General features: G+C 38.3%; 24 non-coding genes across 24 annotated transcripts; all 24 read right to left on the bottom strand.

The window, feature by feature from the left end:
• Positions 1-170: 170 nt before the first annotated feature.
• trnav-aac (transfer RNA valine (anticodon AAC)) lies at positions 171-243 on the bottom strand. The gene has a single exon. It is a non-coding gene; the product is annotated as a tRNA-Val (tRNA).
• Positions 244-836: 593 nt separating this feature from the next.
• Positions 837-909, bottom strand: trnav-cac (transfer RNA valine (anticodon CAC)). The gene has a single exon. It is a non-coding gene; the product is annotated as a tRNA-Val (tRNA).
• A 455-nt stretch (positions 910-1,364) lies between these two features.
• On the bottom strand, positions 1,365-1,437 carry trnav-aac (transfer RNA valine (anticodon AAC)). Its single transcript has one exon. It is a non-coding gene; the product is annotated as a tRNA-Val (tRNA).
• A 593-nt stretch (positions 1,438-2,030) lies between these two features.
• trnav-cac (transfer RNA valine (anticodon CAC)) lies at positions 2,031-2,103 on the bottom strand. Its single transcript has one exon. It is a non-coding gene; the product is annotated as a tRNA-Val (tRNA).
• A 455-nt stretch (positions 2,104-2,558) lies between these two features.
• On the bottom strand, positions 2,559-2,631 carry trnav-aac (transfer RNA valine (anticodon AAC)). Its single transcript has one exon. It is a non-coding gene; the product is annotated as a tRNA-Val (tRNA).
• Positions 2,632-3,224: 593 nt separating this feature from the next.
• trnav-cac (transfer RNA valine (anticodon CAC)) lies at positions 3,225-3,297 on the bottom strand. The gene has a single exon. It is a non-coding gene; the product is annotated as a tRNA-Val (tRNA).
• A 455-nt stretch (positions 3,298-3,752) lies between these two features.
• Positions 3,753-3,825, bottom strand: trnav-aac (transfer RNA valine (anticodon AAC)). The gene has a single exon. It is a non-coding gene; the product is annotated as a tRNA-Val (tRNA).
• Positions 3,826-4,418: 593 nt separating this feature from the next.
• trnav-cac (transfer RNA valine (anticodon CAC)) lies at positions 4,419-4,491 on the bottom strand. The gene has a single exon. It is a non-coding gene; the product is annotated as a tRNA-Val (tRNA).
• Positions 4,492-4,946: 455 nt separating this feature from the next.
• Positions 4,947-5,019, bottom strand: trnav-aac (transfer RNA valine (anticodon AAC)). The gene has a single exon. It is a non-coding gene; the product is annotated as a tRNA-Val (tRNA).
• Positions 5,020-5,609: 590 nt separating this feature from the next.
• Positions 5,610-5,682, bottom strand: trnav-cac (transfer RNA valine (anticodon CAC)). Its single transcript has one exon. It is a non-coding gene; the product is annotated as a tRNA-Val (tRNA).
• Positions 5,683-6,137: 455 nt separating this feature from the next.
• Positions 6,138-6,210, bottom strand: trnav-aac (transfer RNA valine (anticodon AAC)). The gene has a single exon. It is a non-coding gene; the product is annotated as a tRNA-Val (tRNA).
• A 593-nt stretch (positions 6,211-6,803) lies between these two features.
• trnav-cac (transfer RNA valine (anticodon CAC)) lies at positions 6,804-6,876 on the bottom strand. Its single transcript has one exon. It is a non-coding gene; the product is annotated as a tRNA-Val (tRNA).
• A 455-nt stretch (positions 6,877-7,331) lies between these two features.
• On the bottom strand, positions 7,332-7,404 carry trnav-aac (transfer RNA valine (anticodon AAC)). The gene has a single exon. It is a non-coding gene; the product is annotated as a tRNA-Val (tRNA).
• Positions 7,405-7,997: 593 nt separating this feature from the next.
• trnav-cac (transfer RNA valine (anticodon CAC)) lies at positions 7,998-8,070 on the bottom strand. The gene has a single exon. It is a non-coding gene; the product is annotated as a tRNA-Val (tRNA).
• Positions 8,071-8,525: 455 nt separating this feature from the next.
• trnav-aac (transfer RNA valine (anticodon AAC)) lies at positions 8,526-8,598 on the bottom strand. Its single transcript has one exon. It is a non-coding gene; the product is annotated as a tRNA-Val (tRNA).
• A 593-nt stretch (positions 8,599-9,191) lies between these two features.
• trnav-cac (transfer RNA valine (anticodon CAC)) lies at positions 9,192-9,264 on the bottom strand. Its single transcript has one exon. It is a non-coding gene; the product is annotated as a tRNA-Val (tRNA).
• Positions 9,265-9,719: 455 nt separating this feature from the next.
• Positions 9,720-9,792, bottom strand: trnav-aac (transfer RNA valine (anticodon AAC)). The gene has a single exon. It is a non-coding gene; the product is annotated as a tRNA-Val (tRNA).
• A 1,121-nt stretch (positions 9,793-10,913) lies between these two features.
• Positions 10,914-10,986, bottom strand: trnav-aac (transfer RNA valine (anticodon AAC)). Its single transcript has one exon. It is a non-coding gene; the product is annotated as a tRNA-Val (tRNA).
• A 593-nt stretch (positions 10,987-11,579) lies between these two features.
• On the bottom strand, positions 11,580-11,652 carry trnav-cac (transfer RNA valine (anticodon CAC)). Its single transcript has one exon. It is a non-coding gene; the product is annotated as a tRNA-Val (tRNA).
• A 455-nt stretch (positions 11,653-12,107) lies between these two features.
• trnav-cac (transfer RNA valine (anticodon CAC)) lies at positions 12,108-12,180 on the bottom strand. Its single transcript has one exon. It is a non-coding gene; the product is annotated as a tRNA-Val (tRNA).
• A 455-nt stretch (positions 12,181-12,635) lies between these two features.
• On the bottom strand, positions 12,636-12,708 carry trnav-aac (transfer RNA valine (anticodon AAC)). Its single transcript has one exon. It is a non-coding gene; the product is annotated as a tRNA-Val (tRNA).
• Positions 12,709-13,301: 593 nt separating this feature from the next.
• Positions 13,302-13,374, bottom strand: trnav-cac (transfer RNA valine (anticodon CAC)). The gene has a single exon. It is a non-coding gene; the product is annotated as a tRNA-Val (tRNA).
• Positions 13,375-13,829: 455 nt separating this feature from the next.
• Positions 13,830-13,902, bottom strand: trnav-aac (transfer RNA valine (anticodon AAC)). The gene has a single exon. It is a non-coding gene; the product is annotated as a tRNA-Val (tRNA).
• Positions 13,903-14,495: 593 nt separating this feature from the next.
• trnav-cac (transfer RNA valine (anticodon CAC)) lies at positions 14,496-14,568 on the bottom strand. The gene has a single exon. It is a non-coding gene; the product is annotated as a tRNA-Val (tRNA).
• Positions 14,569-14,678: the final 110 nt, after the last annotated feature.

Genomic DNA, 14,678 nt, shown 5'->3' with positions numbered 1-14,678 from the left:
TTTATTGTATTTCGTGGGAAAAACCTTTACTCCTTCAAATGGAATTTCTGATTTGAAATAGTTTGCAAAAAGAGCACGGTTTTCATAGCTCGAAATGGTCCTGATATGAAAGTGAAATGACTGTAGTTTACAGATGATGATTTAATGTTCGAAAGTTGCAGAATAAACATTGTTTCCGCCCAGTCTCGAACCGGGGACCTTTCGCGTGTTAGGCGAACGTGATAACCACTACACTACGGAAACCTCTGTCCGCCAGCTCCCTGTGAACCCTTCTTCAGCGGGAGGACTATTACAGGGCTTCATTATTACGGAGAAATATTGATGGGTGAAGTTTGGTCCTCACAGAGAGAACTGTACGTGTCAGACATTTGGTATGAAATCAGAAAGTTGGGCTACATTTCCCAGGTGTTCATTTATTCTTAAAGGTTTATTGTCAGACACTGTTGTTTCCCATATTGGACACATTTTTGCCGGGACAAGAGTAGAAGTTGTTTCGTGGAAAAACTGCTGAATCTTATTGGATAGACAGGAGTGTTGTTCTACAATTTAGAGTCATGTTGAGGGAACACATTAATCCAAGTGAAACGTTGGTGGTCCGTTCTGAGAACATATTTTTGTTAGCTGGAGCAATGCCAACCAGGATAAAACAGTTTTCTCACACTGATTTAAATCAAATAATATAAAGAAAGCCCAAATGTTTTGCTGTGGTGTTGCACAGTTGAACTTCAAAGCCTTGGAAGCATATATAGTTTCTGATTTCAATCCATTTTTTTCAGAAGTGTACGGGATCTGAATTTCCACTTCAGGTTTAGTCTGTAACAGAGTTCGAAAAACACTGTTTCCGCCCGGTTTCGAACCGGGGACCTTTCGCGTGTGAGGCGAACGTGATAACCACTACACTACGGAAACTCTTGCAGCCTCAAAAGCTATAGACCCCTGCTCAAGGAATAGCTCTGAAAAACTTTCACCATTACAAAGACATATTGACCGGAACAATTTTCGTCAGACACTTACAGGCTTTCATTAATACAGATTACAAGTTTACTATTTCATTGACTAAACATACAATTTGACTTTTAGAAGAATGTCATTTGTACAAGCATTTCAAATGCCATTAGAAAGAAATAAGCATGGTAAAATCAAAGTATTTCATTTCTAATGAAAATTCTAAAAGAAATAATAAGAATCTTTTATTTTATTGTATTTCGTGGGAAAAACCTTTACTCCTTCAAATGGAATTTCTGATTTGAAATAGTTTGCAAAAAGAACACGGTTTTCATAGCTCGAAATGGTCCTGATATGAAAGTGAAATGACTGTAGTTTACAGATGATGATTTAATGTTCGAAAGTTGCAGAATAAACATTGTTTCCGCCCGGTCTCGAACCGGGGACCTTTCGCGTGTTAGGCGAACGTGATAACCACTACACTACGGAAACCTCTGTCCGCCAGCTCCCTGTGAACCCTTCTTCAGCGGGAGGACTATTACAGGGCTTCATTATTACGGAGAAATATTGATGGGTGAAGTTTGGTCCTCACAGAGAGAACTGTACGTGTCAGACATTTGGTATGAAATCAGAAAGTTGGGCTACATTTCCCAGGTGTTCATTTATTCTTAAAGGTTTATTGTCAGACACTGTTGTTTCCCATATTGGACACATTTTTGCCGGGACAAGAGTAGAAGTTGTTTCGTGGAAAAACTGCTGAATCTTATTGGATAGACAGGAGTGTTGTTCTACAATTTAGAGTCATGTTGAGGGAACACATTAATCCAAGTGAAACGTTGGTGGTCCGTTCTGAGAACATATTTTTGTTAGCTGGAGCAATGCCAACCAGGATAAAACAGTTTTCTCACACTGATTTAAATCAAATAATATAAAGAAAGCCCAAATGTTTTGCTGTGGTGTTGCACAGTTGAACTTCAAAGCCTTGGAAGCATATATAGTTTCTGATTTCAATCCATTTTTTTCAGAAGTGTACGGGATCTGAATTTCCACTTCAGGTTTAGTCTGTAAGAGAGTTCGAAAAACATTGTTTCCGCCCGGTTTCGAACCGGGGACCTTTCGCGTGTGAGGCGAACGTGATAACCACTACACTACGGAAACTCTTGCAGCCTCAAAAGCTATAGACCCCTGCTCAAGGAATAGCTCTGAAAAACTTTCACCATTACAAAGACATATTGACCGGAACAATTTTCGTCAGACACTTACAGGCTTTCATTAATACAGATTACAAGTTTACTATTTCATTGACTAAACATACAATTTGACTTTTAGAAGAATGTCATTTGTACAAGCATTTCAAATGCCATTAGAAAGAAATAAGCATGGTAAAATCAAAGTATTTCATTTCTAATGAAAATTCTAAAAGAAATAATAAGAATCTTTTATTTTATTGTATTTCGTGGGAAAAACCTTTACTCCTTCAAATGGAATTTCTGATTTGAAATAGTTTGCAAAAAGAACACGGTTTTCATAGCTCGAAATGGTCCTGATATGAAAGTGAAATGACTGTAGTTTACAGATGATGATTTAATGTTCGAAAGTTGCAGAATAAACATTGTTTCCGCCCGGTCTCGAACCGGGGACCTTTCGCGTGTTAGGCGAACGTGATAACCACTACACTACGGAAACCTCTGTCCGCCAGCTCCCTGTGAACCCTTCTTCAGCGGGAGGACTATTACAGGGCTTCATTATTACGGAGAAATATTGATGGGTGAAGTTTGGTCCTCACAGAGAGAACTGTACGTGTCAGACATTTGGTATGAAATCAGAAAGTTGGGCTACATTTCCCAGGTGTTCATTTATTCTTAAAGGTTTATTGTCAGACACTGTTGTTTCCCATATTGGACACATTTTTGCCGGGACAAGAGTAGAAGTTGTTTCGTGGAAAAACTGCTGAATCTTATTGGATAGACAGGAGTGTTGTTCTACAATTTAGAGTCATGTTGAGGGAACACATTAATCCAAGTGAAACGTTGGTGGTCCGTTCTGAGAACATATTTTTGTTAGCTGGAGCAATGCCAACCAGGATAAAACAGTTTTCTCACACTGATTTAAATCAAATAATATAAAGAAAGCCCAAATGTTTTGCTGTGGTGTTGCACAGTTGAACTTCAAAGCCTTGGAAGCATATATAGTTTCTGATTTCAATCCATTTTTTTCAGAAGTGTACGGGATCTGAATTTCCACTTCAGGTTTAGTCTGTAACAGAGTTCGAAAAACACTGTTTCCGCCCGGTTTCGAACCGGGGACCTTTCGCGTGTGAGGCGAACGTGATAACCACTACACTACGTAAACTCTTGCAGCCTCAAAAGCTATAGACCCCTGCTCAAGGAATAGCTCTGAAAAACTTTCACCATTACAAAGACATATTGACCGGAACAATTTTCGTCAGACACTTACAGGCTTTCATTAATACAGATTACAAGTTTACTATTTCATTGACTAAACATACAATTTGACTTTTAGAAGAATGTCATTTGTACAAGCATTTCAAATGCCATTAGAAAGAAATAAGCATGGTAAAATCAAAGTATTTCATTTCTAATGAAAATTCTAAAAGAAATAATAAGAATCTTTTATTTTATTGTATTTCGTGGGAAAAACCTTTACTCCTTCAAATGGAATTTCTGATTTGAAATAGTTTGCAAAAAGAACACGGTTTTCATAGCTCGAAATGGTCCTGATATGAAAGTGAAATGACTGTAGTTTACAGATGATGATTTAATGTTCGAAAGTTGCAGAATAAACATTGTTTCCGCCCGGTCTCGAACCGGGGACCTTTCGCGTGTTAGGCGAACGTGATAACCGCTACACTACGGAAACCTCTGTCCGCCAGCTCCCTGTGAACCCTTCTTCAGCGGGAGGACTATTACAGGGCTTCATTATTACGGAGAAATATTGATGGGTGAAGTTTGGTCCTCACAGAGAGAACTGTACGTGTCAGACATTTGGTATGAAATCAGAAAGTTGGGCTACATTTCCCAGGTGTTCATTTATTCTTAAAGGTTTATTGTCAGACACTGTTGTTTCCCATATTGGACACATTTTTGCCGGGACAAGAGTAGAAGTTGTTTCGTGGAAAAACTGCTGAATCTTATTGGATAGACAGGAGTGTTGTTCTACAATTTAGAGTCATGTTGAGGGAACACATTAATCCAAGTGAAACGTTGGTGGTCCGTTCTGAGAACATATTTTTGTTAGCTGGAGCAATGCCAACCAGGATAAAACAGTTTTCTCACACTGATTTAAATCAAATAATATAAAGAAAGCCCAAATGTTTTGCTGTGGTGTTGCACAGTTGAACTTCAAAGCCTTGGAAGCATATATAGTTTCTGATTTCAATCCATTTTTTTCAGAAGTGTACGGGATCTGAATTTCCACTTCAGGTTTAGTCTGTAAGAGAGTTCGAAAAACACTGTTTCCGCCCGGTTTCGAACCGGGGACCTTTCGCGTGTGAGGCGAACGTGATAACCACTACACTACGGAAACTCTTGCAGCCTCAAAAGCTATAGACCCCTGCTCAAGGAATAGCTCTGAAAAACTTTCACCATTACAAAGACATATTGACCGGAACAATTTTCGTCAGACACTTACAGGCTTTCATTAATACAGATTACAAGTTTACTATTTCATTGACTAAACATACAATTTGACTTTTAGAAGAATGTCATTTGTACAAGCATTTCAAATGCCATTAGAAAGAAATAAGCATGGTAAAATCAAAGTATTTCATTTCTAATGAAAATTCTAAAAGAAATAATAAGAATCTTTTATTTTATTGTATTTCGTGGGAAAAACCTTTACTCCTTCAAATGGAATTTCTGATTTGAAATAGTTTGCAAAAAGAGCACGGTTTTCATAGCTCAAAATGGTCCTGATATGAAAGTGAAATGACTGTAGTTTACAGATGATGATTTAATGTTCGAAAGTTGCAGAATAAACATTGTTTCCGCCCGGTCTCGAACCGGGGACCTTTCGCGTGTTAGGCAAACGTGATAACCACTACACTACGGAAACCTCTGCCCGCCAGATCCCTGTGAACCCTTCTTCAGCGGGAGGACTATTACAGGGCTTCATTATTACGGAGAAATATTGATGGGTGAAGTTTGGTCCTCACAGAGAGAACTGTACGTGTCAGACATTTGGTATGAAATCAGAAAGTTGGGCTACATTTCCCAGGTGTTCATTTATTCTTAAAGGTTTATTGTCAGACACTGTTGTTTCCCATATTGGACACATTTTTGCCGGGACAAGAGTAGAAGTTTCGTGGAAAAACTGCTGAATCTTATTGGATAGACAGGAGTGTTGTTCTACAATTTAGAGTCATGTTGAGGGAACACATTAATCCAAGTGAAACGTTGGTGGTCCGTTCTGAGAACATATTTTTGTTAGCTGGAGCAATGCCAACCAGGATAAAACAGTTTTCTCACACTGATTTAAATCAAATAATATAAAGAAAGCCCAAATGTTTTGCTGTGGTGTTGCACAGTTGAACTTCAAAGCCTTGGAAGCATATATAGTTTCTGATTTCAATCCATTTTTTTCAGAAGTGTACGGGATCTGAATTTCCACTTCAGGTTTAGTCTGTAACAGAGTTCGAAAAACACTGTTTCCGCCCGGTTTCGAACCGGGGACCTTTCGCGTGTGAGGCGAACGTGATAACCACTACACTACGGAAACTCTTGCAGCCTCAAAAGCTATAGACCCCTGCTCAAGGAATAGCTCTGAAAAACTTTCACCATTACAAAGACATATTGACCGGAACAATTTTCGTCAGACACTTACAGGCTTTCATTAATACAGATTACAAGTTTACTATTTCATTGACTAAACATACAATTTGACTTTTAGAAGAATGTCATTTGTACAAGCATTTCAAATGCCATTAGAAAGAAATAAGCATGGTAAAATCAAAGTATTTCATTTCTAATGAAAATTCTAAAAGAAATAATAAGAATCTTTTATTTTATTGTATTTCGTGGGAAAAACCTTTACTCCTTCAAATGGAATTTCTGATTTGAAATAGTTTGCAAAAAGAACACGGTTTTCATAGCTCGAAATGGTCCTGATATGAAAGTGAAATGACTGTAGTTTACAGATGATGATTTAATGTTCGAAAGTTGCAGAATAAACATTGTTTCCGCCCGGTCTCGAACCGGGGACCTTTCGCGTGTTAGGCGAACGTGATAACCGCTACACTACGGAAACCTCTGTCCGCCAGCTCCCTGTGAACCCTTCTTCAGCGGGAGGACTATTACAGGGCTTCATTATTACGGAGAAATATTGATGGGTGAAGTTTGGTCCTCACAGAGAGAACTGTACGTGTCAGACATTTGGTATGAAATCAGAAAGTTGGGCTACATTTCCCAGGTGTTCATTTATTCTTAAAGGTTTATTGTCAGACACTGTTGTTTCCCATATTGGACACATTTTTGCCGGGACAAGAGTAGAAGTTGTTTCGTGGAAAAACTGCTGAATCTTATTGGATAGACAGGAGTGTTGTTCTACAATTTAGAGTCATGTTGAGGGAACACATTAATCCAAGTGAAACGTTGGTGGTCCGTTCTGAGAACATATTTTTGTTAGCTGGAGCAATGCCAACCAGGATAAAACAGTTTTCTCACACTGATTTAAATCAAATAATATAAAGAAAGCCCAAATGTTTTGCTGTGGTGTTGCACAGTTGAACTTCAAAGCCTTGGAAGCATATATAGTTTCTGATTTCAATCCATTTTTTTCAGAAGTGTACGGGATCTGAATTTCCACTTCAGGTTTAGTCTGTAAGAGAGTTCGAAAAACATTGTTTCCGCCCGGTTTCGAACCGGGGACCTTTCGCGTGTGAGGCGAACGTGATAACCACTACACTACGGAAACTCTTGCAGCCTCAAAAGCTATAGACCCCTGCTCAAGGAATAGCTCTGAAAAACTTTCACCATTACAAAGACATATTGACCGGAACAATTTTCGTCAGACACTTACAGGCTTTCATTAATACAGATTACAAGTTTACTATTTCATTGACTAAACATACAATTTGACTTTTAGAAGAATGTCATTTGTACAAGCATTTCAAATGCCATTAGAAAGAAATAAGCATGGTAAAATCAAAGTATTTCATTTCTAATGAAAATTCTAAAAGAAATAATAAGAATCTTTTATTTTATTGTATTTCGTGGGAAAAACCTTTACTCCTTCAAATGGAATTTCTGATTTGAAATAGTTTGCAAAAAGAACACGGTTTTCATAGCTCGAAATGGTCCTGATATGAAAGTGAAATGACTGTAGTTTACAGATGATGATTTAATGTTCGAAAGTTGCAGAATAAACATTGTTTCCGCCCGGTCTCGAACCGGGGACCTTTCGCGTGTTAGGCGAACGTGATAACCACTACACTACGGAAACCTCTGTCCGCCAGCTCCCTGTGAACCCTTCTTCAGCGGGAGGACTATTACAGGGCTTCATTATTACGGAGAAATATTGATGGGTGAAGTTTGGTCCTCACAGAGAGAACTGTACGTGTCAGACATTTGGTATGAAATCAGAAAGTTGGGCTACATTTCCCAGGTGTTCATTTATTCTTAAAGGTTTATTGTCAGACACTGTTGTTTCCCATATTGGACACATTTTTGCCGGGACAAGAGTAGAAGTTGTTTCGTGGAAAAACTGCTGAATCTTATTGGATAGACAGGAGTGTTGTTCTACAATTTAGAGTCATGTTGAGGGAACACATTAATCCAAGTGAAACGTTGGTGGTCCGTTCTGAGAACATATTTTTGTTAGCTGGAGCAATGCCAACCAGGATAAAACAGTTTTCTCACACTGATTTAAATCAAATAATATAAAGAAAGCCCAAATGTTTTGCTGTGGTGTTGCACAGTTGAACTTCAAAGCCTTGGAAGCATATATAGTTTCTGATTTCAATCCATTTTTTTCAGAAGTGTACGGGATCTGAATTTCCACTTCAGGTTTAGTCTGTAACAGAGTTCGAAAAACACTGTTTCCGCCCGGTTTCGAACCGGGGACCTTTCGCGTGTGAGGCGAACGTGATAACCACTACACTACGTAAACTCTTGCAGCCTCAAAAGCTATAGACCCCTGCTCAAGGAATAGCTCTGAAAAACTTTCACCATTACAAAGACATATTGACCGGAACAATTTTCGTCAGACACTTACAGGCTTTCATTAATACAGATTACAAGTTTACTATTTCATTGACTAAACATACAATTTGACTTTTAGAAGAATGTCATTTGTACAAGCATTTCAAATGCCATTAGAAAGAAATAAGCATGGTAAAATCAAAGTATTTCATTTCTAATGAAAATTCTAAAAGAAATAATAAGAATCTTTTATTTTATTGTATTTCGTGGGAAAAACCTTTACTCCTTCAAATGGAATTTCTGATTTGAAATAGTTTGCAAAAAGAACACGGTTTTCATAGCTCGAAATGGTCCTGATATGAAAGTGAAATGACTGTAGTTTACAGATGATGATTTAATGTTCGAAAGTTGCAGAATAAACATTGTTTCCGCCCGGTCTCGAACCGGGGACCTTTCGCGTGTTAGGCGAACGTGATAACCACTACACTACGGAAACCTCTGTCCGCCAGCTCCCTGTGAACCCTTCTTCAGCGGGAGGACTATTACAGGGCTTCATTATTACGGAGAAATATTGATGGGTGAAGTTTGGTCCTCACAGAGAGAACTGTACGTGTCAGACATTTGGTATGAAATCAGAAAGTTGGGCTACATTTCCCAGGTGTTCATTTATTCTTAAAGGTTTATTGTCAGACACTGTTGTTTCCCATATTGGACACATTTTTGCCGGGACAAGAGTAGAAGTTGTTTCGTGGAAAAACTGCTGAATCTTATTGGATAGACAGGAGTGTTGTTCTACAATTTAGAGTCATGTTGAGGGAACACATTAATCCAAGTGAAACGTTGGTGGTCCGTTCTGAGAACATATTTTTGTTAGCTGGAGCAATGCCAACCAGGATAAAACAGTTTTCTCACACTGATTTAAATCAAATAATATAAAGAAAGCCCAAATGTTTTGCTGTGGTGTTGCACAGTTGAACTTCAAAGCCTTGGAAGCATATATAGTTTCTGATTTCAATCCATTTTTTTCAGAAGTGTACGGGATCTGAATTTCCACTTCAGGTTTAGTCTGTAACAGAGTTCGAAAAACACTGTTTCCGCCCGGTTTCGAACCGGGGACCTTTCGCGTGTGAGGCGAACGTGATAACCACTACACTACGGAAACTCTTGCAGCCTCAAAAGCTATAGACCCCTGCTCAAGGAATAGCTCTGAAAAACTTTCACCATTACAAAGACATATTGACCGGAACAATTTTCGTCAGACACTTACAGGCTTTCATTAATACAGATTACAAGTTTACTATTTCATTGACTAAACATACAATTTGACTTTTAGAAGAATGTCATTTGTACAAGCATTTCAAATGCCATTAGAAAGAAATAAGCATGGTAAAATCAAAGTATTTCATTTCTAATGAAAATTCTAAAAGAAATAATAAGAATCTTTTATTTTATTGTATTTCGTGGGAAAAACCTTTACTCCTTCAAATGGAATTTCTGATTTGAAATAGTTTGCAAAAAGAACACGGTTTTCATAGCTCGAAATGGTCCTGATATGAAAGTGAAATGACTGTAGTTTACAGATGATGATTTAATGTTCGAAAGTTGCAGAATAAACATTGTTTCCGCCCGGTCTCGAACCGGGGACCTTTCGCGTGTTAGGCGAACGTGATAACCGCTACACTACGGAAACCTCTGTCCACCAGCTCCCTGTGAACCCTTCTTCAGCGGGAGGACTATTACAGGGCTTCATTATTACGGAGAAATATTGATGGGTGAAGTTTGGTCCTCACAGAGAGAACTGTACGTGTCAGACATTTGGTATGAAATCAGAAAGTTGGGCTACATTTCCCAGGTGTTCATTTATTCTTAAAGGTTTATTGTCAGACACTGTTGTTTCCCATATTGGACACATTTTTGCCGGGACAAGAGTAGAAGTTGTTTCGTGGAAAAACTGCTGAATCTTATTGGATAGACAGGAGTGTTGTTCTACAATTTAGAGTCATGTTGAGGGAACACATTAATCCAAGTGAAACGTTGGTGGTCCGTTCTGAGAACATATTTTTGTTAGCTGGAGCAATGCCAACCAGGATAAAACAGTTTTCTCACACTGATTTAAATCAAATAATATAAAGAAAGCCCAAATGTTTTGCTGTGGTGTTGCACAGTTGAACTTCAAAGCCTTGGAAGCATATATAGTTTCTGATTTCAATCCATTTTTTTCAGAAGTGTACGGGATCTGAATTTCCACTTCAGGTTTAGTCTGTAAGAGAGTTCGAAAAACACTGTTTCCGCCCGGTTTCGAACCGGGGACCTTTCGCGTGTGAGGCTAACGTGATAACCACTACACTACTGACATTCTTGTAGCCTCAAAAGCTATAGACCCCTGCTCAAGGAATAGCTCTGAAAAACTTTCACCATTACAAAGACATATTGACCGGAACAATTTTCGTCAGACACTTACAGGCTTTCATTAATACAGATTACAAGTTTACTATTTCATTGACTAAACATACAATTTGACTTTTAGAAGAATGTCATTTGTACAAGCATTTCAAATGCTATTAGAAAGAAATAAGCATGGTAAAATCAAAGTATTTCATTTCTAATGAAAATTCTAAAAGAAATAATAAGAATCTTTTATTTTACTGTATTTCGTGGGAAAAACCTTTACTCCTTCAAATGGAATTTCTGATTTGAAATAGTTTGCAAAAAGAGCACGGTTTTCATAGCTCGAAATGGTCCTGATATGAAAGTGAAATGACTGTAGTTTACAGATGATGATTTAATGTTCGAAAGTTGCAGAATAAACATTGTTTCCGCCCGGTCTCGAACCGGGGACCTTTCGCGTGTTAGGCGAACGTGATAACCACTACACTACGGAAACCTCTGTCCGCCAGCTCCCTGTGAACCCTTCTTCAGCGGGAGGACTATTACAGGGCTTCATTATTACGGAGAAATATTGATGGGTGAAGTTTGGTCCTCACAGAGAGAACTGTACGTGTCAGACATTTGGTATGAAATCAGAAAGTTGGGCTACATTTCCCAGGTGTTCATTTATTCTTAAAGGTTTATTGTCAGACACTGTTGTTTCCCATATTGGACACATTTTTGCCGGGACAAGAGTAGAAGTTGTTTCGTGGAAAAACTGCTGAATCTTATTGGATAGACAGGAGTGTTGTTCTACAATTTAGAGTCATGTTGAGGGAACACATTAATCCAAGTGAAACGTTGGTGGTCCGTTCTGAGAACATATTTTTGTTAGCTGGAGCAATGCCAACCAGGATAAAACAGTTTTCTCACACTGATTTAAATCAAATAATATAAAGAAAGCCCAAATGTTTTGCTGTGGTGTTGCACAGTTGAACTTCAAAGCCTTGGAAGCATATATAGTTTCTGATTTCAATCCATTTTTTTCAGAAGTGTACGGGATCTGAATTTCCACTTCAGGTTTAGTCTGTAACAGAGTTCGAAAAACACTGTTTCCGCCCGGTTTCGAACCGGGGACCTTTCGCGTGTGAGGCGAACGTGATAACCACTACACTACGTAAACTCTTGCAGCCTCAAAAGCTATAGACCCCTGCTCAAGGAATAGCTCTGAAAAACTTTCACCATTACAAAGACATATTGACCGGAACAATTTTCGTCAGACACTTACAGGCTTTCATTAATACAGATTACAAGTTTACTATTTCATTGACTAAACATACAATTTGACTTTTAGAAGAATGTCATTTGTACAAGCATTTCAAATGCCATTAGAAAGAAATAAGCATGGTAAAATCAAAGTATTTCATTTCTAATGAAAATTCTAAAAGAAATAATAAGAATCTTTTATTTTATTGTATTTCGTGGGAAAAACCTTTACTCCTTCAAATGGAATTTCTGATTTGAAATAGTTTGCAAAAAGAACACGGTTTTCATAGCTCGAAATGGTCCTGATATGAAAGTGAAATGACTGTAGTTTACAGATGATGATTTAATGTTCGAAAGTTGCAGAATAAACATTATTTCCGCCCGGTTTCGAACCGGGGACCTTTCGCGTGTGAGGCGAACGTGATAACCACTACACTACGTAAACTCTTGCAGCCTCAAAAGCTATAGACCCCTGCTCAAGGAATAGCTCTGAAAAACTTTCACCATTACAAAGACATATTGACCGGAACAATTTTCGTCAGACACTTACAGGCTTTCATTAATACAGATTACAAGTTTACTATTTCATTGACTAAACATACAATTTGACTTTTAGAAGAATGTCATTTGTACAAGCATTTCAAATGCCATTAGAAAGAAATAAGCATGGTAAAATCAAAGTATTTCATTTCTAATGAAAATTCTAAAAGAAATAATAAGAATCTTTTATTTTATTGTATTTCGTGGGAAAAACCTTTACTCCTTCAAATGGAATTTCTGATTTGAAATAGTTTGCAAAAAGAGCACGGTTTTCATAGCTCGAAATGGTCCTGATATGAAAGTGAAATGACTGTAGTTTACAGATGATGATTTAATGTTCGAAAGTTGCAGAATAAACATTATTTCCGCCCGGTCTCGAACCGGGGACCTTTCGCGTGTTAGGCGAACGTGATAACCACTACACTACGAAAACCTCTGCCCGCCAGTTCCCTGTGAACCCTTCTTCAGCGGGAGGACTATTACAGGGCTTCATTATTACGGAGAAATATTGATGGGTGAAGTTTGGTCCTCACAGAGAGAACTGTACGTGTCAGACATTTGGTATGAAATCAGAAAGTTGGGCTACATTTCCCAGGTGTTCATTTATTCTCAAAGGTTTATTGTCAGACACTGTTGTTTCCCATATTGGACACATTTTTGCCGGGACAAGAGTAGAAGTTGTTTCGTGGAAAAACTGCTGAATCTTATTGGATAGACAGGAGTGTTGTTCTACAATTTAGAGTCATGTTGAGGGAACACATTAATCCAAGTGAAACGTTGGTGGTCCGTTCTGAGAACATATTTTTGTTAGCTGGAGCAATGCCAACCAGGATAAAACAGTTTTCTCACACTGATTTAAATCAAATAATATAAAGAAAGCCCAAATGTTTTGCTGTGGTGTTGCACAGTTGAACTTCAAAGCCTTGGAAGCATATATAGTTTCTGATTTCAATCCATTTTTTTCAGAAGTGTACGGGATCTGAACTTCCACTTCAGGTTTAGTCTGTAAGAGAGTCCGAAAAACTTTGTTTCCGCCCCGTTTCGAACCGGGAACCTTTCGCGTGTGAGGCGAACGTGATAACCACTACACTACGGAAACTCTTGCAGCCTCAAAAGCTATAGACCCCTGCTCAAGGAATAGCTCTGAAAAACTTTCACCATTACAAAGACATATTGACCGGAACAATTTTCGTCAGACACTTACAGGCTTTCATTAATACAGATTACAAGTTTACTATTTCATTGACTAAACATACAATTTGACTTTTAGAAGAATGTCATTTGTACAAGCATTTCAAATGCCATTAGAAAGAAATAAGCATGGTAAATTCAAAGTATTTCATTTCTAATGAAAATTCTAAAAGAAATAATAAGAATCTTTTATTTTATTGTATTTCGTGGGAAAAACCTTTACTCCTTCAAATGGAATTTCTGATTTGAAATAGTTTGCAAAAAGAGCACAGTTTTCATAGCTCGAAATGGTCCTGATATGAAAGTGAAATGACCGTAGTTTACAGATGATGATTTAATGTTCGAAAGTTGCAGAACAAACATTGTTTCCGTCCGGTCTCGAACCGGGGACCTTTCGCGTGTTAGGCGAACGTGATAACCACTACACTAGGGAAACCTCTGCCCGCCAGTTCCCTGTGAACCCTTCTTCAGCGGGAGGACTATTACAGGGCTTCATTATTACGGAGAAATATTGATGGGTGAAGTTTGGTCCTCACAGAGAGAACTGTACGTGTCAGACATTTGGTATGAAATCAGAAAGTTGGGCTACATTTCCCAGGTGTTCATTTATTCTTAAAGGTTTATTGTCAGACACTGTTGTTTCCCATATTGGACACATTTTTGCCGGGACAAGAGTAGAAGTTGTTTCGTGGAAAAACTGCTGAATCTTATTGGATAGACAGGAGTGTTGTTCTACAATTTAGAGTCATGTTGAGGGAACACATTAATCCAAGTGAAACGTTGGTGGTCCGTTCTGAGAACATATTTTTGTTAGCTGGAGCAATGCCAACCAGGATAAAACAGTTTTCTCACACTGATTTAAATCAAATAATATAAAGAAAGCCCAAATGTTTTGCTGTGGTGTTGCACAGTTGAACTTCAAAGCCTTGGAAGCATATATAGTTTCTGATTTCAATCCATTTTTTTCAGAAGTGTACGGGATCTGAATTTCCACTTCAGGTTTAGTCTGTAAGAGAGTTCGAAAAACTTTGTTCCCGCCCGGTTTCGAACCAGGGACCTTTCGTGTGTGAGGCGAACGTGATAACCACTACACTACGGAAACTCTCGCAGCCTCAAAAGCTATAGACCCCTGCTCAAGGAATTGCTCTGAAAAACTTTCACCATTACAAAGACATATTGACCGGAACAATTTTCGTCAGACACTTACAGGCT

Source organism: Salminus brasiliensis, chromosome 18, assembly GCF_030463535.1.
Source record: "Salminus brasiliensis chromosome 18, fSalBra1.hap2, whole genome shotgun sequence".
Classification (NCBI taxonomy): Eukaryota; Metazoa; Chordata; class Actinopteri; order Characiformes; family Bryconidae; genus Salminus; species Salminus brasiliensis.
Note: the sequence above shows the minus strand (reverse complement) of the source record. Positions and strands in the feature narration are given on the sequence as shown.